At 40.3% G+C, this 17,748-nt stretch overlaps 61 non-coding genes and 4 pseudogenes across 61 annotated transcripts; all 65 read left to right on the forward strand.

The window, feature by feature from the left end:
• The first annotated feature begins 50 nt into the window (after nt 1–50).
• Nucleotides 51–169, forward strand: LOC127114279 (5S ribosomal RNA). Its single transcript, XR_007800167.1, has one exon. It is a non-coding gene; the product is annotated as a 5S ribosomal RNA (ribosomal RNA).
• Nucleotides 170–330: 161 nt separating this feature from the next.
• Nucleotides 331–448, forward strand: LOC127114409 (5S ribosomal RNA). The gene has a single exon (XR_007800291.1). It is a non-coding gene; the product is annotated as a 5S ribosomal RNA (ribosomal RNA).
• Nucleotides 449–612: 164 nt separating this feature from the next.
• On the forward strand, nt 613–730 carry LOC127114390 (5S ribosomal RNA). Its single transcript, XR_007800273.1, has one exon. It is a non-coding gene; the product is annotated as a 5S ribosomal RNA (ribosomal RNA).
• Nucleotides 731–887: 157 nt separating this feature from the next.
• On the forward strand, nt 888–1,005 carry LOC127114410 (5S ribosomal RNA). The gene has a single exon (XR_007800292.1). It is a non-coding gene; the product is annotated as a 5S ribosomal RNA (ribosomal RNA).
• A 157-nt stretch (nt 1,006–1,162) lies between these two features.
• LOC127114365 (5S ribosomal RNA) lies at nt 1,163–1,281 on the forward strand. Its single transcript, XR_007800248.1, has one exon. It is a non-coding gene; the product is annotated as a 5S ribosomal RNA (ribosomal RNA).
• Nucleotides 1,282–1,443: 162 nt separating this feature from the next.
• Nucleotides 1,444–1,562, forward strand: LOC127114395 (5S ribosomal RNA). The gene has a single exon (XR_007800278.1). It is a non-coding gene; the product is annotated as a 5S ribosomal RNA (ribosomal RNA).
• A 160-nt stretch (nt 1,563–1,722) lies between these two features.
• LOC127114356 (5S ribosomal RNA) lies at nt 1,723–1,841 on the forward strand. The gene has a single exon (XR_007800240.1). It is a non-coding gene; the product is annotated as a 5S ribosomal RNA (ribosomal RNA).
• A 158-nt stretch (nt 1,842–1,999) lies between these two features.
• LOC127114457 (5S ribosomal RNA) lies at nt 2,000–2,118 on the forward strand. The gene has a single exon (XR_007800326.1). It is a non-coding gene; the product is annotated as a 5S ribosomal RNA (ribosomal RNA).
• A 161-nt stretch (nt 2,119–2,279) lies between these two features.
• LOC127114468 (5S ribosomal RNA) lies at nt 2,280–2,398 on the forward strand. Its single transcript, XR_007800337.1, has one exon. It is a non-coding gene; the product is annotated as a 5S ribosomal RNA (ribosomal RNA).
• Nucleotides 2,399–2,557: 159 nt separating this feature from the next.
• Nucleotides 2,558–2,675, forward strand: LOC127114408 (5S ribosomal RNA). Its single transcript, XR_007800290.1, has one exon. It is a non-coding gene; the product is annotated as a 5S ribosomal RNA (ribosomal RNA).
• A 161-nt stretch (nt 2,676–2,836) lies between these two features.
• Nucleotides 2,837–2,955, forward strand: LOC127114480 (5S ribosomal RNA). The gene has a single exon (XR_007800348.1). It is a non-coding gene; the product is annotated as a 5S ribosomal RNA (ribosomal RNA).
• A 161-nt stretch (nt 2,956–3,116) lies between these two features.
• LOC127114286 (5S ribosomal RNA) lies at nt 3,117–3,235 on the forward strand. The gene has a single exon (XR_007800173.1). It is a non-coding gene; the product is annotated as a 5S ribosomal RNA (ribosomal RNA).
• A 160-nt stretch (nt 3,236–3,395) lies between these two features.
• Nucleotides 3,396–3,513, forward strand: LOC127114372 (5S ribosomal RNA). Its single transcript, XR_007800255.1, has one exon. It is a non-coding gene; the product is annotated as a 5S ribosomal RNA (ribosomal RNA).
• Nucleotides 3,514–3,674: 161 nt separating this feature from the next.
• On the forward strand, nt 3,675–3,793 carry LOC127114357 (5S ribosomal RNA). The gene has a single exon (XR_007800241.1). It is a non-coding gene; the product is annotated as a 5S ribosomal RNA (ribosomal RNA).
• Nucleotides 3,794–3,952: 159 nt separating this feature from the next.
• LOC127114350 (5S ribosomal RNA) lies at nt 3,953–4,070 on the forward strand. The gene has a single exon (XR_007800234.1). It is a non-coding gene; the product is annotated as a 5S ribosomal RNA (ribosomal RNA).
• A 159-nt stretch (nt 4,071–4,229) lies between these two features.
• Nucleotides 4,230–4,351, forward strand: LOC127114437 (5S ribosomal RNA). Its single transcript, XR_007800317.1, has one exon. It is a non-coding gene; the product is annotated as a 5S ribosomal RNA (ribosomal RNA).
• Nucleotides 4,352–4,510: 159 nt separating this feature from the next.
• On the forward strand, nt 4,511–4,629 carry LOC127114297 (5S ribosomal RNA). Its single transcript, XR_007800184.1, has one exon. It is a non-coding gene; the product is annotated as a 5S ribosomal RNA (ribosomal RNA).
• A 159-nt stretch (nt 4,630–4,788) lies between these two features.
• LOC127114399 (5S ribosomal RNA) lies at nt 4,789–4,907 on the forward strand. Its single transcript, XR_007800282.1, has one exon. It is a non-coding gene; the product is annotated as a 5S ribosomal RNA (ribosomal RNA).
• Nucleotides 4,908–5,067: 160 nt separating this feature from the next.
• LOC127114308 (5S ribosomal RNA) lies at nt 5,068–5,186 on the forward strand. The gene has a single exon (XR_007800195.1). It is a non-coding gene; the product is annotated as a 5S ribosomal RNA (ribosomal RNA).
• Nucleotides 5,187–5,345: 159 nt separating this feature from the next.
• LOC127114435 (5S ribosomal RNA) lies at nt 5,346–5,462 on the forward strand. Its single transcript, XR_007800315.1, has one exon. It is a non-coding gene; the product is annotated as a 5S ribosomal RNA (ribosomal RNA).
• A 154-nt stretch (nt 5,463–5,616) lies between these two features.
• On the forward strand, nt 5,617–5,735 carry LOC127114320 (5S ribosomal RNA). Its single transcript, XR_007800206.1, has one exon. It is a non-coding gene; the product is annotated as a 5S ribosomal RNA (ribosomal RNA).
• A 161-nt stretch (nt 5,736–5,896) lies between these two features.
• Nucleotides 5,897–6,015, forward strand: LOC127114332 (5S ribosomal RNA). Its single transcript, XR_007800217.1, has one exon. It is a non-coding gene; the product is annotated as a 5S ribosomal RNA (ribosomal RNA).
• Nucleotides 6,016–6,176: 161 nt separating this feature from the next.
• LOC127114411 (5S ribosomal RNA) lies at nt 6,177–6,294 on the forward strand. The gene has a single exon (XR_007800293.1). It is a non-coding gene; the product is annotated as a 5S ribosomal RNA (ribosomal RNA).
• Nucleotides 6,295–6,453: 159 nt separating this feature from the next.
• On the forward strand, nt 6,454–6,578 carry LOC127114448 (uncharacterized; annotated as a pseudogene).
• Nucleotides 6,579–6,626: 48 nt separating this feature from the next.
• On the forward strand, nt 6,627–6,745 carry LOC127114360 (5S ribosomal RNA). Its single transcript, XR_007800244.1, has one exon. It is a non-coding gene; the product is annotated as a 5S ribosomal RNA (ribosomal RNA).
• Nucleotides 6,746–6,905: 160 nt separating this feature from the next.
• LOC127114382 (5S ribosomal RNA) lies at nt 6,906–7,026 on the forward strand. The gene has a single exon (XR_007800265.1). It is a non-coding gene; the product is annotated as a 5S ribosomal RNA (ribosomal RNA).
• A 159-nt stretch (nt 7,027–7,185) lies between these two features.
• On the forward strand, nt 7,186–7,304 carry LOC127114343 (5S ribosomal RNA). Its single transcript, XR_007800228.1, has one exon. It is a non-coding gene; the product is annotated as a 5S ribosomal RNA (ribosomal RNA).
• Nucleotides 7,305–7,462: 158 nt separating this feature from the next.
• LOC127114439 (5S ribosomal RNA) lies at nt 7,463–7,581 on the forward strand. The gene has a single exon (XR_007800319.1). It is a non-coding gene; the product is annotated as a 5S ribosomal RNA (ribosomal RNA).
• Nucleotides 7,582–7,740: 159 nt separating this feature from the next.
• LOC127114355 (5S ribosomal RNA) lies at nt 7,741–7,859 on the forward strand. The gene has a single exon (XR_007800239.1). It is a non-coding gene; the product is annotated as a 5S ribosomal RNA (ribosomal RNA).
• Nucleotides 7,860–8,020: 161 nt separating this feature from the next.
• LOC127114434 (5S ribosomal RNA) lies at nt 8,021–8,138 on the forward strand. The gene has a single exon (XR_007800314.1). It is a non-coding gene; the product is annotated as a 5S ribosomal RNA (ribosomal RNA).
• A 158-nt stretch (nt 8,139–8,296) lies between these two features.
• LOC127114352 (5S ribosomal RNA) lies at nt 8,297–8,415 on the forward strand. Its single transcript, XR_007800236.1, has one exon. It is a non-coding gene; the product is annotated as a 5S ribosomal RNA (ribosomal RNA).
• A 160-nt stretch (nt 8,416–8,575) lies between these two features.
• Nucleotides 8,576–8,693, forward strand: LOC127114373 (5S ribosomal RNA). The gene has a single exon (XR_007800256.1). It is a non-coding gene; the product is annotated as a 5S ribosomal RNA (ribosomal RNA).
• Nucleotides 8,694–8,854: 161 nt separating this feature from the next.
• On the forward strand, nt 8,855–8,972 carry LOC127114394 (5S ribosomal RNA). The gene has a single exon (XR_007800277.1). It is a non-coding gene; the product is annotated as a 5S ribosomal RNA (ribosomal RNA).
• A 160-nt stretch (nt 8,973–9,132) lies between these two features.
• LOC127114420 (5S ribosomal RNA) lies at nt 9,133–9,251 on the forward strand. The gene has a single exon (XR_007800302.1). It is a non-coding gene; the product is annotated as a 5S ribosomal RNA (ribosomal RNA).
• Nucleotides 9,252–9,409: 158 nt separating this feature from the next.
• LOC127114367 (5S ribosomal RNA) lies at nt 9,410–9,528 on the forward strand. Its single transcript, XR_007800250.1, has one exon. It is a non-coding gene; the product is annotated as a 5S ribosomal RNA (ribosomal RNA).
• Nucleotides 9,529–9,687: 159 nt separating this feature from the next.
• On the forward strand, nt 9,688–9,815 carry LOC127114442 (uncharacterized; annotated as a pseudogene).
• Nucleotides 9,816–9,975: 160 nt separating this feature from the next.
• Nucleotides 9,976–10,094, forward strand: LOC127114378 (5S ribosomal RNA). The gene has a single exon (XR_007800261.1). It is a non-coding gene; the product is annotated as a 5S ribosomal RNA (ribosomal RNA).
• A 157-nt stretch (nt 10,095–10,251) lies between these two features.
• LOC127114389 (5S ribosomal RNA) lies at nt 10,252–10,370 on the forward strand. The gene has a single exon (XR_007800272.1). It is a non-coding gene; the product is annotated as a 5S ribosomal RNA (ribosomal RNA).
• A 155-nt stretch (nt 10,371–10,525) lies between these two features.
• On the forward strand, nt 10,526–10,644 carry LOC127114401 (5S ribosomal RNA). The gene has a single exon (XR_007800284.1). It is a non-coding gene; the product is annotated as a 5S ribosomal RNA (ribosomal RNA).
• A 158-nt stretch (nt 10,645–10,802) lies between these two features.
• On the forward strand, nt 10,803–10,921 carry LOC127114413 (5S ribosomal RNA). The gene has a single exon (XR_007800295.1). It is a non-coding gene; the product is annotated as a 5S ribosomal RNA (ribosomal RNA).
• A 160-nt stretch (nt 10,922–11,081) lies between these two features.
• Nucleotides 11,082–11,201, forward strand: LOC127114428 (5S ribosomal RNA). The gene has a single exon (XR_007800309.1). It is a non-coding gene; the product is annotated as a 5S ribosomal RNA (ribosomal RNA).
• Nucleotides 11,202–11,359: 158 nt separating this feature from the next.
• Nucleotides 11,360–11,478, forward strand: LOC127114425 (5S ribosomal RNA). The gene has a single exon (XR_007800306.1). It is a non-coding gene; the product is annotated as a 5S ribosomal RNA (ribosomal RNA).
• A 158-nt stretch (nt 11,479–11,636) lies between these two features.
• On the forward strand, nt 11,637–11,755 carry LOC127114346 (5S ribosomal RNA). The gene has a single exon (XR_007800230.1). It is a non-coding gene; the product is annotated as a 5S ribosomal RNA (ribosomal RNA).
• A 161-nt stretch (nt 11,756–11,916) lies between these two features.
• Nucleotides 11,917–12,035, forward strand: LOC127114436 (5S ribosomal RNA). Its single transcript, XR_007800316.1, has one exon. It is a non-coding gene; the product is annotated as a 5S ribosomal RNA (ribosomal RNA).
• A 159-nt stretch (nt 12,036–12,194) lies between these two features.
• On the forward strand, nt 12,195–12,345 carry LOC127114443 (uncharacterized; annotated as a pseudogene).
• A 158-nt stretch (nt 12,346–12,503) lies between these two features.
• On the forward strand, nt 12,504–12,622 carry LOC127114447 (5S ribosomal RNA). The gene has a single exon (XR_007800320.1). It is a non-coding gene; the product is annotated as a 5S ribosomal RNA (ribosomal RNA).
• A 54-nt stretch (nt 12,623–12,676) lies between these two features.
• On the forward strand, nt 12,677–12,795 carry LOC127114424 (5S ribosomal RNA). The gene has a single exon (XR_007800305.1). It is a non-coding gene; the product is annotated as a 5S ribosomal RNA (ribosomal RNA).
• A 159-nt stretch (nt 12,796–12,954) lies between these two features.
• Nucleotides 12,955–13,074, forward strand: LOC127114381 (5S ribosomal RNA). Its single transcript, XR_007800264.1, has one exon. It is a non-coding gene; the product is annotated as a 5S ribosomal RNA (ribosomal RNA).
• Nucleotides 13,075–13,234: 160 nt separating this feature from the next.
• LOC127114451 (5S ribosomal RNA) lies at nt 13,235–13,353 on the forward strand. Its single transcript, XR_007800321.1, has one exon. It is a non-coding gene; the product is annotated as a 5S ribosomal RNA (ribosomal RNA).
• A 158-nt stretch (nt 13,354–13,511) lies between these two features.
• On the forward strand, nt 13,512–13,629 carry LOC127114370 (5S ribosomal RNA). Its single transcript, XR_007800253.1, has one exon. It is a non-coding gene; the product is annotated as a 5S ribosomal RNA (ribosomal RNA).
• A 162-nt stretch (nt 13,630–13,791) lies between these two features.
• LOC127114358 (5S ribosomal RNA) lies at nt 13,792–13,910 on the forward strand. The gene has a single exon (XR_007800242.1). It is a non-coding gene; the product is annotated as a 5S ribosomal RNA (ribosomal RNA).
• A 160-nt stretch (nt 13,911–14,070) lies between these two features.
• On the forward strand, nt 14,071–14,190 carry LOC127114421 (5S ribosomal RNA). Its single transcript, XR_007800303.1, has one exon. It is a non-coding gene; the product is annotated as a 5S ribosomal RNA (ribosomal RNA).
• A 161-nt stretch (nt 14,191–14,351) lies between these two features.
• LOC127114405 (5S ribosomal RNA) lies at nt 14,352–14,469 on the forward strand. Its single transcript, XR_007800288.1, has one exon. It is a non-coding gene; the product is annotated as a 5S ribosomal RNA (ribosomal RNA).
• A 161-nt stretch (nt 14,470–14,630) lies between these two features.
• Nucleotides 14,631–14,749, forward strand: LOC127114366 (5S ribosomal RNA). Its single transcript, XR_007800249.1, has one exon. It is a non-coding gene; the product is annotated as a 5S ribosomal RNA (ribosomal RNA).
• A 60-nt stretch (nt 14,750–14,809) lies between these two features.
• LOC127114433 (5S ribosomal RNA) lies at nt 14,810–14,932 on the forward strand. Its single transcript, XR_007800313.1, has one exon. It is a non-coding gene; the product is annotated as a 5S ribosomal RNA (ribosomal RNA).
• A 159-nt stretch (nt 14,933–15,091) lies between these two features.
• On the forward strand, nt 15,092–15,210 carry LOC127114364 (5S ribosomal RNA). The gene has a single exon (XR_007800247.1). It is a non-coding gene; the product is annotated as a 5S ribosomal RNA (ribosomal RNA).
• Nucleotides 15,211–15,371: 161 nt separating this feature from the next.
• LOC127114449 (uncharacterized) lies at nt 15,372–15,497 on the forward strand (annotated as a pseudogene).
• A 46-nt stretch (nt 15,498–15,543) lies between these two features.
• On the forward strand, nt 15,544–15,662 carry LOC127114452 (5S ribosomal RNA). The gene has a single exon (XR_007800322.1). It is a non-coding gene; the product is annotated as a 5S ribosomal RNA (ribosomal RNA).
• Nucleotides 15,663–15,824: 162 nt separating this feature from the next.
• Nucleotides 15,825–15,943, forward strand: LOC127114344 (5S ribosomal RNA). The gene has a single exon (XR_007800229.1). It is a non-coding gene; the product is annotated as a 5S ribosomal RNA (ribosomal RNA).
• Nucleotides 15,944–16,104: 161 nt separating this feature from the next.
• LOC127114453 (5S ribosomal RNA) lies at nt 16,105–16,223 on the forward strand. The gene has a single exon (XR_007800323.1). It is a non-coding gene; the product is annotated as a 5S ribosomal RNA (ribosomal RNA).
• A 160-nt stretch (nt 16,224–16,383) lies between these two features.
• LOC127114455 (5S ribosomal RNA) lies at nt 16,384–16,502 on the forward strand. The gene has a single exon (XR_007800324.1). It is a non-coding gene; the product is annotated as a 5S ribosomal RNA (ribosomal RNA).
• A 159-nt stretch (nt 16,503–16,661) lies between these two features.
• Nucleotides 16,662–16,780, forward strand: LOC127114456 (5S ribosomal RNA). The gene has a single exon (XR_007800325.1). It is a non-coding gene; the product is annotated as a 5S ribosomal RNA (ribosomal RNA).
• Nucleotides 16,781–16,940: 160 nt separating this feature from the next.
• Nucleotides 16,941–17,059, forward strand: LOC127114458 (5S ribosomal RNA). The gene has a single exon (XR_007800327.1). It is a non-coding gene; the product is annotated as a 5S ribosomal RNA (ribosomal RNA).
• A 160-nt stretch (nt 17,060–17,219) lies between these two features.
• LOC127114368 (5S ribosomal RNA) lies at nt 17,220–17,338 on the forward strand. The gene has a single exon (XR_007800251.1). It is a non-coding gene; the product is annotated as a 5S ribosomal RNA (ribosomal RNA).
• Nucleotides 17,339–17,499: 161 nt separating this feature from the next.
• On the forward strand, nt 17,500–17,618 carry LOC127114359 (5S ribosomal RNA). The gene has a single exon (XR_007800243.1). It is a non-coding gene; the product is annotated as a 5S ribosomal RNA (ribosomal RNA).
• The last annotated feature ends 130 nt before the right edge of the window (nt 17,619–17,748 follow it).

Here is a 17,748-nt window from a genome sequence, read left to right on the forward strand (position 1 = left end):
TTAATAGTGAAAAGAAATAAAATATATACAATCAAAGCGCATGAGATATCAGGTGCGATCATACCAGCACTAATGCACCGGATCCCATCAGAACTCCGCAGTTAAGCGTGCTTGGGCGAGAGTAGTACTAGGATGGGTGACCTCCTGGGAAGTCCTTGTGTTGCACCTCTTTTTTTGCGATTTTTTAAATACTTCTTTTTATTTCTGTTAATCGGCGTAAAAGAGTCGGAAAAAGTAGGAGAAGACAAGCATTTCAGCGTTAATTATGTTTGTTTTGCCGTTAATAAGTGAAAGAAATAAAATATATACAATCAAAGCGCATGAGATATCAGGTGCGATCATACCAGCACTAATGCACCGGATCCATCAGAACTCCGCAGTTAAGCGTGCTTGGGCGAGAGTAGTACTAGGATGGGTGACCTCCTGGGAAGTCCTTGTGTTGCACCTCTTTTTTGCGATTTTTTAAATACTTCTTTTTATTTCTGTTAATCGGCGTAAAAGAGTCGGAAAAAAGTAGGAGAAGACAAGCATTTCAGCGTTAATTATGTTGTTTGTTTTGCCGTTAATAAGTGAAAGAAATAAAATATATACAATCAAAGCGCATGAGATATCAGGTGCGATCATACCAGCACTAATGCACGGATCCCATCAGAACTCCGCAGTTAAGCGTGCTTGGGCGAGAGTAGTACTAGGATGGGTGACCTCCTGGGAAGTCCTTGTGTTGCACCTCTTTTTTGCGAAGTTTTAAAGTACCTTTTTGTTCTGTTAATCGGCGTAAAAGAGTCGGAAAAAATAGGAGAAGACAAGCATTTCAGCGTTAATTATGTTTGTTTTGCCGTTAAAAGTGAAAGAAATAAAATATATACAATCAAAGCGCATGAGATATCAGGTGCGATCATACCAGCACTAATGCACCGGATCCATCAGAACTCCGCAGTTAAGCGTGCTTGGGCGAGAGTAGTACTAGGATGGGTGACCTCCTGGGAAGTCCTTGTGTTGCACCTCTTTTTTGCGATTTTTTAAATACTCTTTTTGTTTCGTAATCGGCGTAAAAGAGTCGGAAAAAGTAGGAGAAGACAAGCATTTCAGCGTTAATTATGTTTGTTTTGCCGTTAATAAGTGAAAGAAATAAAATATATACAATCAAAGCGCATGAGATATCAGGTGCGATCATACCAGCACTAATGCACCGGATCCCATCAGAACTCCGCAGTTAAGCGTGCTTGGGAGAGAGTAGTACTAGGATGGGTGACCTCCTGGGAAGTCCTTGTGTTGCACCTCTTTTTTGCGAGATTTTTTAAATACTTCTTTTTATTTCTGTTAATCGGCGTAAAAGAGTCGGAAAAAGTAGGAGAAGACAAGCATTTCAGCGTTAATTATGTTTGTTTTGCCGTTAATAAGTGAAAGAAATAAAATATATACAATCAAAGCGCATGAGATATCAGGTGCGATCATACCAGCACTAATGCACCGGATCCCATCAGAACTCCGCAGTTAAGCGTGCTTGGGCGAGAGTAGTACTAGGATGGGTGACCTCCTGGGAAGTCCTTGTGTTGCACCTCTTTTTTTGCGATTTTTTAAATACTTCTTTTTATTTCTGTTAATCGGCGTAAAAGAGTCGGAAAAAGTAGGAGAAGACAAGCATTCAGCGTTAATTATGTTTGTTTTGCCGTTAATAAGTGAAAGAAATAAAATATATACAATCAAAGCGCATGAGATATCAGGTGCGATCATACCAGCACTAATGCACCGGATCCCATCAGAACTCCGCAGTTAAGCGTGCTTGGGCGAGAGTAGTACTAGGATGGGTGACCTCCTGGGAAGTCCTTGTGTTGCACTCTTTTTTTGCGATTTTTTAATACTTCTTTTTTTTCTGTTAATCGGCGTAAAAGAGTCGGAAAAAGTAGGAGAAGACAAGCATTTCAGCGTTAATTATGTTTGTTTTGCCGTTAATAAGTGAAAGAAATAAAATATATACAATCAAAGCGCATGAGATATCAGGTGCGATCATACCAGCACTAATGCACCGGATCCCATCAGAACTCCGCAGTTAAGCGTGCTTGGGCGAGAGTAGTACTAGGATGGGTGACCTCCTGGGAAGTCCTTGTGTTGCACCTCTTTTTTTGCGATTTTTTAAATACTTCTTTTTATTTCTGTTAATCGGCGTAAAAGAGTCGGAAAAAGTAGGAGAAGACAAGCATTTCAGCGTTAATTATGTTTGTTTTGCCGTTAATAAGTGAAAGAAATAAAATATATACAATCAAAGCGCATGAGATATCAGGTGCGATCATACCAGCACTAATGCACCGGATCCCATCAGAACTCCGCAGTTAAGCGTGCTTGGGCGAGAGTAGTACTAGGATGGGTGACCTCCTGGGAAGTCCTTGTGTTGCACCTCTTTTTTGCGATTTTTAAATACTTCTTTTTATTTCTGTTAATCGGCGTAAAAGAGTCGGAAAAAGTAGGAGAAGACAAGCATTTCAGCGTTAATTATGTTTGTTTTGCCGTTAATAAGTGAAAGAAATAAAATATATACAATCAAAGCGCATGAGATATCAGGTGCGATCATACCAGCACTAATGCACCGGATCCCATCAGAATCCGCAGTTAAGCGTGCTTGGGCGAGAGTAGTACTAGGATGGGTGACCTCCTGGGAAGTCCTTGTGTTGCACCTCTTTTTTTGCGATTTTTTAAATACTTCTTTTTATTTCTGTTAATCGGCGTAAAAGAGTCGGAAAAAGTAGGAGAAGACAAGCATTTCAGCGTTAATTATGTTTGTTTTGCCGTTAATAAGTGAAAGAAATAAAATATATACAATCAAAGCGCATGAGATATCAGGTGCGATCATACCAGCACTAATGCACCGGATCCCATCAGAACTCCGCAGTTAAGCGTGCTTGGGCGAGAGTAGTACTAGGATGGGTGACCTCCTGGGAAGTCCTTGTGTTGCACCTCTTTTTTTGCGATTTTTTAAATACTTCTTTTTATTTCTGTTAATCGGCGTAAAAGAGTCGGAAAAAGTAGGAGAAGACAAGCATTTCAGCGTTAATTATGTTTGTTTTGCCGTTAATAAGTGAAAGAAATAAAATATATACAATCAAAGCGCATGAGATATCAGGTGCGATCATACCAGCACTAATGCACCGGATCCCATCAGAACTCCGCAGTTAAGCGTGCTTGGGCGAGAGTAGTACTAGGATGGGTGACCTCCTGGGAAGTCCTTGTGTTGCACCTCTTTTTTTGCGATTTTTTAAATACTTCTTTTTATTTCTGTTAATCGGCGTAAAAGAGTCGGAAAAAGTAGGAGAAGACAAGCATTTCAGCGTTAATATGTTTGTTTTGCCGTTAATAAGTGAAAGAAATAAAATATATACAATCAAAGCGCATGAGATATCAGGTGCGATCATACCAGCACTAATGCACCGGATCCCATCAGAACTCCGCAGTTAAGCGTGCTTGGGCGAGAGTAGTACTAGGATGGGTGACCTCTGGGAAGTCCTTGTGTTGCACCTCTTTTTTTGCGATTTTTTAAATACTTCTTTTTATTTCTGTTAATCGGCGTAAAAGAGTCGGAAAAAGTAGGAGAAGACAAGCATTTCAGCGTTAATTATGTTTGTTTTGCCGTTAATAAGTGAAAGAAATAAAAAATATACAATCAAAGCGCATGAGATATCAGGTGCGATCATACCAGCACTAATGCACCGGATCCCATCAGAACTCCGCAGTTAAGCGTGCTTGGGCGAGAGTAGTACTAGGATGGGTGACCTCCTGGGAAGTCCTTGTGTTGCACTCTTTTTTTGCGATTTTTTAAATACTTCTTTTTATTTCTGTTAATCGGCGTAAAAGAGTCGGAAAAAGTAGGAGAAGACAAGCATTTCAGCGTTAATTATGTTGTTTTGCCGTTAATAAGTGAAAGAAATAAAATATATACAATCAAAGCGCATGAGATATCAGGTGCGATCATACCAGCACTAATGCACCGGATCCCATCAGAACTCCGCAGTTAAGCGTGCTTGGGCGAGAGTAGTACTAGGATGGGTGACCTCCTGGGAAGTCCTGTGTTGCACCTCTTTTTTGCGATTTTTTAAATACTTCTTTTGTTTCTGTTAATCGGCGTAAAAGAGTCGGAAAAAGTAGGAGAAGACAAGCATTTCAGCGTTAATTATGTTTGTTTTGCCGTTAATAAGTGAAAGAAATAAAATATATACAATCAAAGCGCATGAGATATCAGGTGCGATCATACCAGCACTAATGCACCGGATCCCATCAGAACTCCGCAGTTAAGCGTGCTTGGGCGAGAGGAGAGTAGTACTAGGATGGGTGACCTCCGGAAGTCCTTGTGTTGCACCTCTTTTTTTGCGATTTTTAAATACTTCTTTTATTTCTGTTAATCGGCGTAAAAGAGTCGGAAAAAAGTAGGAGAAGACAAGCATTTCAGCGTTAATTATGTTTGTTTTGCCGTAATAAGTGAAAGAAATAAAATATATACAATCAAAGCGCATGAGATATCAGGTGCGATCATACCAGCACTAATGCACCGGATCCCATCAGAACTCCGCAGTTAAGCGTGCTTGGGCGAGAGTAGTACTAGGATGGGTGACCTCCTGGGAAGTCCTTGTGTTGCACCTCTTTTTTGCGATTTTTTAATACTTCTTTTATTTCTGTTAATCGGCGTAAAAGAGTCGGAAAAAAGTAGGAGAAGACAAGCATTTCAGCGTTAATTATGTTTGTTTTGCCGTTAATAAGTGAAAGAAATAAAATATATACAATCAAAGCGCATGAGATATCAGGTGCGATCATACCAGCACTAATGCACACGGATCCCATCAGAACTCCGCAGTTAAGCGTGCTTGGGCGAGAGTAGTACTAGGATGGGTGACCTCCTGGGAAGTCCTGTGTTGCACCTCTTTTTTGCGATTTTTTAAATACTTCTTTTTATTTCTGTTAATCGGCGTAAAAGAGTCGGAAAAAAGTAGGAGAAGACAAGCATTTCAGCGTTAATTATGTTTGTTTGCCGTTAATAAGTGAAAGAAATAAAATATATACAATCAAAGCGCATGAGATATCAGGTGCGATCATACCAGCACTAATGCACCGGATCCCATCAGAACTCCGCAGTTAAGCGTGCTTGGGCGAGAGTAGTACTAGGATGGGTGACCTCCTGGGAAGTCCTTGTGTTGCACCTCTTTTTTTGCGATTTTTAAATACTTCTTTTTATTTCTGTTAATCGGCGTAAAAGAGTCGGAAAAAGTAGGAGAAGACAAGCATTTCAGCGTTAATTATGTTGTTTTGCCGTTAATAAGTGAAAGAAATAAAATATATACAATCAAAGCGCATGAGATATCAGGTGCGATCATACCAGCACTAATGCACCGGATCCCATCAGAACTCGCAGTTAAGCGTGCTTGGGCGAGAGTAGTACTAGGATGGGTGACCTCTGGGAAGTCCTTGTGTTGCACCTCTTTTTTTGCGATTTTTTAAATACTTCTTCTGTTAATCGGCGTAAAAGAGTCGGAAAAAGTAGGAGAAGACAAGCATTTCAGCGTTAATTATGTTTGTTTTGCCGTTAATAAGTGAAAGAAATAAAATATATACAATCAAAGCGCATGAGATATCAGGTGCGATCATACCAGCACTAATGCACCGGATCCCATCAGAACTCCGCAGTTAAGCGTGCTTGGGCGAGAGTAGTACTAGGATGGGTGACCTCCTGGGAAGTCCTTGTGTTGCACCTCTTTTTTTGCGATTTTTTAAATACTTCTTTTTATTTCTGTTAATCGGCGTAAAAGAGTCGGAAAAAGTAGGAGAAGACAAGCATTTCAGCGTTAATTATGTTTGTTTTGCCGTTAATAAGTGAAAGAAATAAAATATATACAATCAAAGCGCATGAGATATCAGGTGCGATCATACCAGCACTAATGCACCGGATCCCATCAGAACTCCGCAGTTAAGCGTGCTTGGGCGAGAGTAGTACTAGGATGGGTGACCTCCTGGGAAGTCCTTGTGTTGCACCTCTTTTTTTGCGATTTTTTAAATACTTCTTTTTATTTCTGTTAATCGGCGTAAAAGAGTCGGAAAAAGTAGGAGAAGACAAGCATTTCAGCGTTAATTATGTTTGTTTTGCCGTTAATAAGTGAAAGAAATAAAATATATACAATCAAAGCGCATGAGATATCAGGTGCGATCATACCAGCACTAATGCACCGGATCCATCAGAACTCCGCAGTTAAGCGTGCTTGGGCGAGAGTAGTACTAGGATGGGTGACCTCCTGGGAAGTCCTTGTGTTGCACCTCTTTTTTGCGATTTTTAAATACTTCTTTTTATTTCTGTTAATCGGCGTAAAAGAGTCGGAAAAAGTAGGAGAAGACAAGCATTTCAGCGTTAATTATGTTTGTTTTGCCGTTAATAAGTGAAAGAAATAAAATATATACAATCAAAGCGCATGAGATATCAGGTGCGATCATACCAGCACTAATGCACCGGATCCCATCAGAACTCCGCAGTTAAGCGTGCTTGGGCGAGAGTAGTACTAGGATGGGTGACCTCCTGGCAGCGTTAATTATGTTTGTTTTGCCGTTAATAAGTGAAAGAAATAAAATATTACAATCAAAGCGCATGAGATATCAGGTGCGATCATACCAGCACTAATGCACCGGATCCCATCAGAAATCCGCAGTTAAGCGTGCTTGGGCGAGAGTAGTACTAGGATGGGTGACCTCCTGGGAAGTCCTTGTGTTGCACCTCTTTTTTTGCGATTTTTTAAATACTTCTTTTATTTCTGTTAATCGGCGTAAAAGAGTCGGAAAAAGTAGGAGAAGACAAGCATTTCAGCGTTAATTATGTTTGTTTTGCCGTTAATAAGTGAAAGAAATAAAATATATACAATCAAAGCGCATGAGATATCAGGTGCGATCATACCAGCACTAATGCACCGGATCCCATCAGAACTCCGCAGTTAAGCGTGCTTGGGCGAGAGAGTAGTACTAGGATGGGTGACCTCCTGGGAAGTCCTTGTGTTGCACCTCTTTTTTTGCGATTTTTAAATACTTCTTTTTATTTTGTTAATCGGCGTAAAAGAGTCGGAAAAAAGTAGGAGAAGACAAGCATTTCAGCGTTAATTATGTTTGTTTTGCGTTAATAAGTGAAAGAAATAAAATATATACAATCAAAGCGCATGAGATATCAGGTGCGATCATACCAGCACTAATGCACCGGATCCCATCAGAACTCCGCAGTTAAGCGTGCTTGGGCGAGAGTAGTACTAGGATGGGTGACCTCCTGGGAAGTCCTTGTGTTGCACCTCTTTTTTGCGATTTTTAAATACTTCTTTTATTTCTGTTAATCGGCGTAAAAGAGTCGGAAAAAGTAGGAGAAGACAAGCATTTCAGCGTTAATTATGTTTGTTTTGCCGTTAATAAGTGAAAGAAATAAAATATATACAATCAAAGCGCATGAGATATCAGGTGCGATCATACCAGCACTAATGCACCGGATCCCATCAGAACTCCGCAGTTAAGCGTGCTTGGGGCGAGAGAGTAGTACTAGGATGGGACCTCTGGGAAGTCCTTGTGTTGCACCTCTTTTTTGCGATTTTTTAATACTTCTTTTTATTCTGTTAATCGGCGTAAAAGAGTCGGAAAAAAAGTAGGAGAAGACAAGCATTTCAGCGTTAATTATGTGTTTTTGCCGTTAATAAGTGAAAGAAATAAAATATATACAATCAAAGCGCATGAGATATCAGGTGCGATCATACCAGCACTAATGCACCGGATCCCATCAGAACTCCGCAGTTAAGCGTGCTTGGGCGAGAGTAGTACTAGGATGGGTGACCTCCTGGGAAGTCCTTGTGTTGCACCTCTTTTTTTGCGATTTTTTAAATACTTCTTTTTATTTCTGTTAATCGGCGTAAAAGAGTCGGAAAAAGTAGGAGAAGACAAGCATTTCAGCGTTAAATATGTTTGTTTTGCCGTTAATAAGTGAAAGAAATAAAATATATACAATCAAAGCGCATGAGATATCAGGTGCGATCATACCAGCACTAATGCACCGGATCCCATCAGAACTCCGCAGTTAAGCGTGCTTGCGGAGAGTAGTACTAGGATGGGTGACCTCCTGGGAAGTCCTTGTGTTGCACCTCTTTTTTGCGATTTTTTAAATACTTCTTTTTTTTTCTGTTAATCGGCGTAAAAGAGTCGGAAAAAGTAGGAGAAGACAAGCATTTCAGCGTTAATATGTTTGTTTGCCGTTAATAAGTGAAAGAAATAAAATATATACAATCAAAGCGCATGAGATATCAGGTGCGATCATACCAGCACTAATGCACCGGATCCCATCAGAACTCCGCAGTTAAGCGTGCTTGGGCGAGAGTAGTACTAGGATGGGTGACCTCCTGGGAAGTCCTTGTGTTGCACCCTTTTTTTGCGATTTTTTAAATACTTCTTTTTATTTCTGTTAATCGGCGTAAAAGAGTCGGAAAAAGTAGGAGAAGACAAGCATTTCAGCGTTAATTATGTTTGTTTTGCCGTTAATAAGTGAAAGAAATAAAATATATACAATCAAAGCGCATGAGATATCAGGTGCGATCATACCAGCACTAATGCACCGGATCCCATCAGAACTCCGCAGTTAAGCGTGCTTGGGCGAGAGTAGTACTAGGATGGGTGACCTCTGGGAAGTCCTTGTGTTGCACCTCTTTTTTTGCGATTTTTTAAATACTTCTTTTTATTTCTGTTAATCGGCGTAAAAGAGTCGGAAAAAGTAGGAGAAGACAAGCATTTCAGCGTTAATTATGTTTGTTTTGCCGTTAATAAGTGAAAGAAATAAAATATATACAATCAAAGCGCATGAGATATCAGGTGCGATCATACCAGCACTAATGCACCGGATCCCATCAGAACTCCGCAGTTAAGCGTGCTGGGCGAGAGTAGTACTAGGATGGGTGACCTCCTGGGAAGTCCTTGTGTTGCACCTCTTTTTTTGCGATTTTTTAAGTACTTCTTTTTGTTTCTGTTAATCGGCGTAAAAGAGTCGGAAAAGTAGGAGAAGACAAGCATTTCAGCGTTAATTATGTTTGTTTTGCCGTTAATAAGTGAAAGAAATAAAATATATACAATCAAAGCGCATGAGATATCAGGTGCGATCATACCAGCACTAATGCACCGGATCCATCAGAACTCCGCAGTTAAGCGTGCTTGGGGCGAGAGTAGTACTAGGATGGGTGACCTCCTGGGAAGTCCTTGTGTTGCACCTCTTTTTTGCGATTTTTTAATACTTCTTTTATTTCTGTTAATCGGCGTAAAAGAGTCGGAAAAAGTAGGAGAAGACAAGCATTTCAGCGTTAATTATGTTTGTTTTGCCGTTAATAAGTGAAAGAAATAAAATATATACAATCAAAGCGCATGAGATATCAGGTGCGATCATACCAGCACTAATGCACCGGATCCCATCAGAACTCCGCAGTTAAGCGTGCTTGGGCGAGAGTAGTACTAGGATGGGTGACCTCCTGGGAAGTCCTTGTGTTGCACCTCTTTTTTTGCGATTTTTAAATACTTCTTTTTATTTCTGTTAATCGGCGTAAAAGAGTCGGAAAAAGTAGGAGAAGACAAGCATTTCAGCGTTAATTATGTTTGTTTTGCCGTTAATAAGTGAAAGAAATAAATATATACAATCAAAGCGCATGAGATATCAGGTGCGATCATACCAGCACTAATGCACCGGATCCCATCAGAACTCCGCAGTTAAGCGTGCTTGGGCGAGAGGAGACGAGAGTAGGATAGGATGGGTGACCTCCTGGGAAGTCCTTGTGTTGCACCTCTTTTTTGCGATTTTTTAAATACTTCTTTTTATTTCTGTTAATCGGCGTAAAAGAGTCGGAAAAAGTAGGAGAAGACAAGCATTTCAGCGTTAATTATGTTTGTTTTGCCGTTAATAAGTGAAAGAAATAAAATATATACAATCAAAGCGCATGAGATATCAGGTGCGATCATACCAGCACTAATGCACCGGATCCCATCAGAACTCCGCAGTTAAGCGTGCTTGGGCGAGAGTAGTACTAGGATGGGTGACCTCCTGGGAAGTCCTTGTGTTGCACCTCTTTTTTGCGATTTTTAAGTACTTCTTTTATTTCTGTTAATCGGCGTAAAAGAGTCGGAAAAAGTAGGAGAAGACAAGCATTTCAGCGTTAATTATGTTTGTTTTGCCGTTAATAAGTGAAAGAAATAAATATATACAATCAAAGCGCATGAGATATCAGGTGCGATCATACCAGCACTAATGCACCGGATCCCATCAGAACTCCGCAGTTAAGCGTGCTTGGGCGAGAGTAGTACTAGGATGGGTGACCTCCTGGGAAGTCCTTGTGTTGCACCTCTTTTGCGATTTTTTAAATACTTCTTTTTATTTCTGTTAATCGGCGTAAAAGAGTCGGAAAAAGTAGGAGAAGACAAGCATTTCAGCGTTAATTATGTTTGTTGCGTTAATAAGTGAAAGAAATAAAATATATACAATCAAAGCGCATGAGATATCAGGTGCGATCATACCAGCACTAATGCACCGGATCCCATCAGAACTCCGCAGTTAAGCGTGCTTGGGCGAGAGTAGTACTAGGATGGGTGACCTCCTGGGAAGTCCTTGTGTTGCACCTCTTTTTTGCGATTTTTTAAATACTTTTTTATTTCTGTTAATCGGCGTAAAAGAGTCGGAAAAAGTAGGAGAAGACAAGCATTTCAGCGTTAATTATGTTTGTTTTGCCGTTAATAAGTGAAAGAAATAAAATATATACAATCAAAGCGCATGAGATATCAGGTGCGATCATACCAGCACTAATGCACCGGATCCCATCAGAACTCCGCAGTTAAGCGTGCTTGGGCGAGAGTAGTACTAGGATGGGTGACCTCCTGGGAAGTCCTTGTGTTGCACCTCTTTTTTTGCGATTTTTTAAATACTTCTTTTTATTTCTGTTAATCGGCGTAAAAGAGTCGGAAAAAGTAGGAGAAGACAAGCATTTCAGCGGTAATTATGTTGTTTTGCCGTTAATAAGTGAAAGAAATAAAATATATACAATCAAAGCGCATGAGATATCAGGTGCGATCATACCAGCACTAATGCACCGGATCCCATCAGAACTCCGCAGTTAAGCGTGCTTGGGCGAGAGAGTAGTACTAGGATGGGTGACTCCTGGGAAGTCCTTGTGTTGCACCTCTTTTTTTGCGATTTTTTAAATACTTCTTTTTATTTCTGTTAATCGGCGTAAAAGAGTCGGAAAAAGTAGGAGAAGACAAGCATTTCAGCGTTAATTATGTTTGTTTGCCGTTAATAAGTGAAAGAAATAAAATATACAATCAAAGCGCATGAGATATCAGGTGCGATCATACCAGCACTAATGCACCGGATCCCATCAGAACTCCGCAGTTAAGCGTGCTTGGGCGAGAGTAGTACTAGGATGGGTGACCTCCTGGGAAGTCCTTGTGTTGCACCTCTTTTTTTGCGATTTTTAAATACTTTTTTTGTTTCTGTAATCGGCGTAAAAGAGTCGGAAAAAGTAGGAGAAGACAAGCATTTCAGCGTTAATATGTTTTGTTTTGCCGTTAATAAGTGAAAGAAATAAAATATATACAATCAAAGCGCATGAGATATCAGGTGCGATCATACCAGCACTAATGCACCGGATCCCATCAGAACTCCGCAGTTAAGCGTGCTGGGGCGAGAGTAGTACTAGGATGGGTGACCTCCTGGGAAGTCCTTGTGTTGCACCTCTTTTTTTGCGATTTTTTAAATACTTCTTTTTATTTCTGTTAATCGGCGTAAAAGAGTCGGAAAAAGTAGGAGAAGACAAGCATTTCAGCGTTAATTATGTTTGTTTTGCCGTTAATAAGTGAAAGAAATAAAATATATACAATCAAAGCGCATGAGATATCAGGTGCGATCATACCAGCACTAATGCACCGGATCCCATCAGAACTCCGCAGTTAAGCGTGCTTGGGCGAGAGTAGTACTAGGATGGGTGACCTCCTGGGAAGTCCTTGTGTTGCACCTCTTTTTTGCGATTTTTTAATACTTCTTTTTATTTCTGTTAATCGGCGTAAAAGAGTCGGAAAAAAGTAGGAGAAGACAAGCATTTCAGCGTTAATTATGTTTGTTTTGCCGTAATAAGTGAAAGAAATAAAATATATACAATCAAAGCGCATGAGATATCAGGTGCGATCATACCAGCACTAATATACGGATGCAAAATTGCAAAAAAGAATGCAAAAGCACCGGATCCCATCAGAACTCCGCAGTTAAGTGCTTGGGCGAGAGTAGTACTAGGATGGGTGACCTCCTGGGAAGTCCTTGTGTTGCACCTCTTTTTTTGCGATTTTTAAATACTTCTTTTATTTCTGTTAATCGGCGTAAAAGAGTCGGAAAAAGTAGGAGAAGACAAGCATTTCAGCGTTAATTATGTTGTTTTGCCGTTAATAAGTGAAAGAAATAAAATATATACAATCAAAGCGCATGAGATATCAGGTGCGATCATACCAGCACTAATGCACCGGATCCCATCAGAACTCCGCAGTTAAGCGTGCTTGGGCGAGAGTAGTACTAGGATGGGTGACCTCCTGGGAAGTCCTTGTGTTGCACCTCTTTTTTGCGATTTTTTAAATACTTCTTTTTTTCTGTTAATCGGCGTAAAATATCAGGTGCGATCATACCAGCACTAATGCACCGGATCCCATCAGAACTCCGCAGTTAGCGTGCTTGGGGCGAGAGTAGTACTAGGATGGGTGACCTCCTGGGAAGTCCTTGTGTTGCACCTCTTTTTTGCGATTTTTAAATACTTCTTTTTATTTCTGTTAATCGGCGTAAAAGAGTCGGAAAAAAGTAGGAGAAGACAAGCATTTCAGCGTTAAATATGTTGTTTTGCCGTTAATAAGTGAAAGAAATAAAATATATACAATCAAAGCGCATGAGATATCAGGTGCGATCATACCAGCACTAATGCACCGGATCCCATCAGAACTCCGCAGTTAAGCGTGCTTGGGCGAGAGTAGTACTAGGATGGGGTGACCTCCTGGGAAGTCCTTGTGTTGCACCTCTTTTTTTGCGATTTTTAAATACTTCTTTTTATTTCTGTTAATCGGCGTAAAAGAGTCGGAAAAAGTAGGAGAAGACAAGCATTTCAGCGTTAATTATGTTTGTTTTGCCGTTAATAAGTGAAAGAAATAAAATATATACAATCAAAGCGCATGAGATATCAGGTGCGATCATACCAGCACTAATGCACCGGATCCCATCAGAACTCCGCAGTTAAGCGTGCTTGGGCGAGAGTAGTACTAGGATGGGTGACCTCCTGGGAAGTCCTTGTGTTGCACCTCTTTTTTGCGATTTTTTAAATACTTCTTTTATTTCTGTAATCGGCGTAAAAGAGTCGGAAAAAGTAGGAGAAGACAAGCATTTCAGCGTTAATTATGTTTGTTTTGCCGTTAATAAGTGAAAGAAATAAAATATATACAATCAAAGCGCATGAGATATCAGGTGCGATCATACCAGCACTAATGCACCGGATCCCATCAGAACTCCGCAGTTAAGCGTGCTTGGGCGAGAGTAGTACTAGGATGGGTGACCTCCTGGGAAGTCCTGTGTTGCACTCTTTTTTGCGATTTTTTAAGTACTTCTTTTTATTTCTGTTAATCGGCGTAAAAGAGTCGGAAAAAAAAGTAGGAGAAGACAAGCATTTCAGCGTTAATTATGTTTGTTTTGCCGTTAATAAGTGAAAGAAATAAAATATATACAATCAAAGCGCATGAGATATCAGGTGCGATCATACCAGCACTAATGCACCGGATCCCATCAGAACTCCGCAGTTAAGCGTGCTTGGGCGAGAGTAGTACTAGGATGGGTGACCTCCTGGGAAGTCCTTGTGTTGCACTCTTTTTTTGCGATTTTTTAAATACTTCTTTTTATTTCTGTTAATCGGCGTAAAAGAGTCGAAAAAAGTAGGAGAAGACAAGCATTTCAGCGTTAATTATGTTTGTTTTGCCGTTAATAAGTGAAAGAAATAAAATATATACAATCAAAGCGCATGAGATATCAGGTGCGATCATACCAGCACTAATGCACCGGATCCCATCAGAACTCCGCAGTTAAGCGTGCTGGGCGGAGGAGTAGTACTAGGATGGGTGACCTCCTGGGAAGTCCTTGTGTTGCACCTCTTTTTTTGCGATTTTTTAAATACTTCTTTTTATTTCTGTTAATCGGCGTAAAAGAGTCGGAAAAAGTAGGAGAAGACAAGCATTTCAGCGTTAATTATGTTTGTTTTGCCGTTAATAAGTGAAAGAAATAAAATATATACAATCAAAGCGCATGAGATATCAGGTGCGATCATACCAGCACTAATGCACCGGATCCCATCAGAACTCCGCAGTTAAGCGTGCTTGGGCGAGAGTAGTACTAGGATGGGTGACCTCCTGGGAAGTCCTTGTGTGCACCTCTTTTTTGCGATTTTTTAAATACTTCTTTTTATTTCTGTTAATCGGCGTAAAAGAGTCGGAAAAAAGTAGGAGAAGACAAGCATTTCAGCGTTAATTATGTTTGTTTTGCCGTTAATAAGTGAAAGAAATAAAATATATACAATCAAAGCGCATGAGATATCAGGTGCGATCATACCAGCACTAATGCACCGGATCCCATCAGAACTCCGCAGTTAAGCGTGCTTGGGAGAGAGTAGTACTAGGATGGGTGACCTCCTGGGAAGTCCTTGTGTTGCACCTCTTTTTTTGCGATTTTTTAAAAATACTTCTTTTTATTTCTGTTAATCGGCGTTAAAATATCAGGTGCGATCATACCAGCACTAATGCACCGGATCCCATCAGAACTCCGCAGTTAAGCGTGCTTGGGCGGAGAGTAGTAGTACTAGGATGGGTGACCTCCTGGGAAGTCCTTGTGTTGCACTCTTTTTTTGCGATTTTTTAAATACTTCTTTTTATTTTGTTAATCGGCGTAAAAGAGTCGGAAAAAGTAGGAGAAGACAAGCATTTCAGCGTTAATTATGTTTGTTTTGCCGTTAATAAGTGAAAGAAATAAAATATATACAATCAAAGCGCATGAGATATCAGGTGCGATCATACCAGTACTAATGCACCGGATCCCATCAGAACTTCGCAGTTAAGCGTGCTTGGGCGAGAGTAGTACTAGGATGGGTGACCTCCTGGGAAGTCCTTGTGTTGCACCTCTTTTTTTACGATTTTTTAAATACTTCTTTTTATTTCTGTTAATCGGCGTAAAAGAGTCGGAAAAAGTAGGAGAAGACAAGCATTTCAGCGTTAATTATGTTTGTTTTGCCGTTAATAAGTGAAAGAAATAAAATATATACAATCAAAGCGCATGAGATATCAGGTGCGATCATACCAGCACTAATGCACCGGATCCATCAGAACTCCGCAGTTAAGCGTGCTTGGGCGAGAGTAGTACTAGGATGGGTGACCTCCTGGGCAGCGTTAATATGTTTGTTTTGCGTTAATAAGTGAAAGAAATAAAATATATACAATCAAAGCGCATGAGATATCAGGTGCGATCATACCAGCACTAATGCACCGGATCCCATCAGAACTCCGCAGTTAAGCGTGCTTGGGCGAGAGTAGTACTAGGATGGGTGACCTCCTGGGAAGTCCTTGTGTTGCACCTCTTTTTTTGCGATTTTTTAAATACTTCTTTTTATTTCTGTTAATCGGCGTAAAAGAGTCGGAAAAAGTAGGAGAAGACAAGCATTTCAGCGTTAATTATGTTTGTTTTGCCGTTAATAAGTGAAAGAAAGAAAAATATATACAATCAAAGCGCATGAGATATCAGGTGCGATCATACCAGCACTAATGCACCGGATCCCATCAGAACTCCGCAGTTAAGCGTGCTTGGGCGAGAGTAGTACTAGGATGGGTGACCTTCTGGGAAGTCCTTGTGTTGCACCTCTTTTTTTGCGATTTTTTAAATACTTCTTTTTATTTCTGTTAATCGGCGTAAAAGAGTCGGAAAAAGTAGGAGAAGACAAGCATTTCAGCGTTAATTATGTTTGTTTTGCCGTTAATAAGTGAAAGAAATAAAATATATACAATCAAAGCGCATGAGATATCAGGTGCGATCATACCAGCACTAATGCACCGGATCCCATCAGAACTCCGCAGTTAAGCGTGCTTGGGCGAGAGTAGTACTAGGATGGGTGACCTCCTGGGAAGTCCTTGTGTTGCACCTCTTTTTTTGCGATTTTTTAAATACTTCTTTTTTTTCTGTTAATCGGCGTAAAAGAGTCGGAAAAAGTAGGAGAAGACAAGCATTTCAGCGTTAATTATGTTTGTTTTGCCGTTAATAAGTGAAAGAAATAAAATATATACAATCAAAGCGCATGAGATATCAGGTGCGATCATACCAGCACTAATGCACCGGATCCCATCAGAACTCCGCAGTTAAGCGTGCTTGGGCGAGAGTAGTACTAGGATGGGTGACCTCCTGGGAAGTCCTTGTGTTGCACCTCTTTTTTGCGATTTTTAAATACTTCTTTTTATTTCTGTTAATCGGCGTAAAAGAGTCGGAAAAAGTAGGAGAAGACAAGCATTTCAGCGTTAATTATGTTTGTTTTGCCGTTAATAAGTGAAAGAAATAAAAATATATACAATCAAAGGCATGAGATATCAGGTGCGATCATACCAGCACTAATGCACCGGATCCCATCAGAACTCCGCAGTTAAGCGTGCTTGGGCGAGAGTAGTACTAGGATGGGTGACCTCCTGGGAAGTCCTTGTGTTGCACCTCTTTTTTTTGATTTTTTAAATACTTCTTTTTATTTCTGTTAATCGGCGTAAAAGAGTCGGAAAAAGTAGGAGAAGACAAGCATTTCAGCGTTAATTATGTTTGTTTTGCCGTTAATAAGTGAAAGAAATAAAATATATACAATCAAAGCGCATGAGATATCAGGTGCGATCATACCAGCACTAATGCACCGGATCCCATCAGAACTCCGCAGTTAAGCGTGCTTGGGCGAGAGTAGTACTAGGATGGGTGACCTCCTGGGAAGTCCTTGTGTTGCACCTCTTTTTTGCGATTTTTTAAATACTTCTTTTTGTTTCTGTTAATCGGCGTAAAAGAGTCGGAAAAAGTAGGAGAAGACAAGCATTTCAGCGTTAATTATGTTTGTTTTGCCGTTAATAAGTGAAAGAAATAAAATATATACAATCAAAGCGCATGAGATATCAGGTGCGATCATACCAGCACTAATGCACCGGATCCCATCAGAACTCCGCAGTTAAGCGTGCTTGGGAGAGAGTAGTACTAGGATGGGTGACCTCCTGGGAAGTCCTTGTGTTGCACCTCTTTTTTTGCGATTTTTTAAATACTTCTTTTTATTTCTGTTAATCGGCGTAAAAGAGTCGGAAAAAGTAGGAGAAGACAAGCATTTCAGCGTTAATTATGTTTGTTTTGCCGTTAATAAGTGAAAGAAATAAAATATATACAATCAAAGCGCATGAGATATCAGGTGCGATCATACCAGCACTAATGCAACGGATCCCATCAGAACTCCGCAGTTAAGCGTGCTTGGGCGAGAGTAGTACTAGGATGGGTGACCTCCTGGGAAGTCCTTGTGTTGCACCTCTTTTTTTGCGATTTTTTAAATACTTCTTTTTATTTCTGTTAATCGGCGTAAAAGAGTCGGAAAAAGTAGGAGAAGACAAGCATTTCAGCGTTAATTATGTTGTTTTGCCGTTAATAAGTGAAAGAAATAA

This window comes from Lathyrus oleraceus, unplaced genomic scaffold, assembly GCF_024323335.1.
Source record: "Lathyrus oleraceus cultivar Zhongwan6 unplaced genomic scaffold, CAAS_Psat_ZW6_1.0 chrUn0492, whole genome shotgun sequence".
NCBI lineage: Eukaryota > Viridiplantae > Streptophyta > Magnoliopsida > Fabales > Fabaceae > Lathyrus > Lathyrus oleraceus.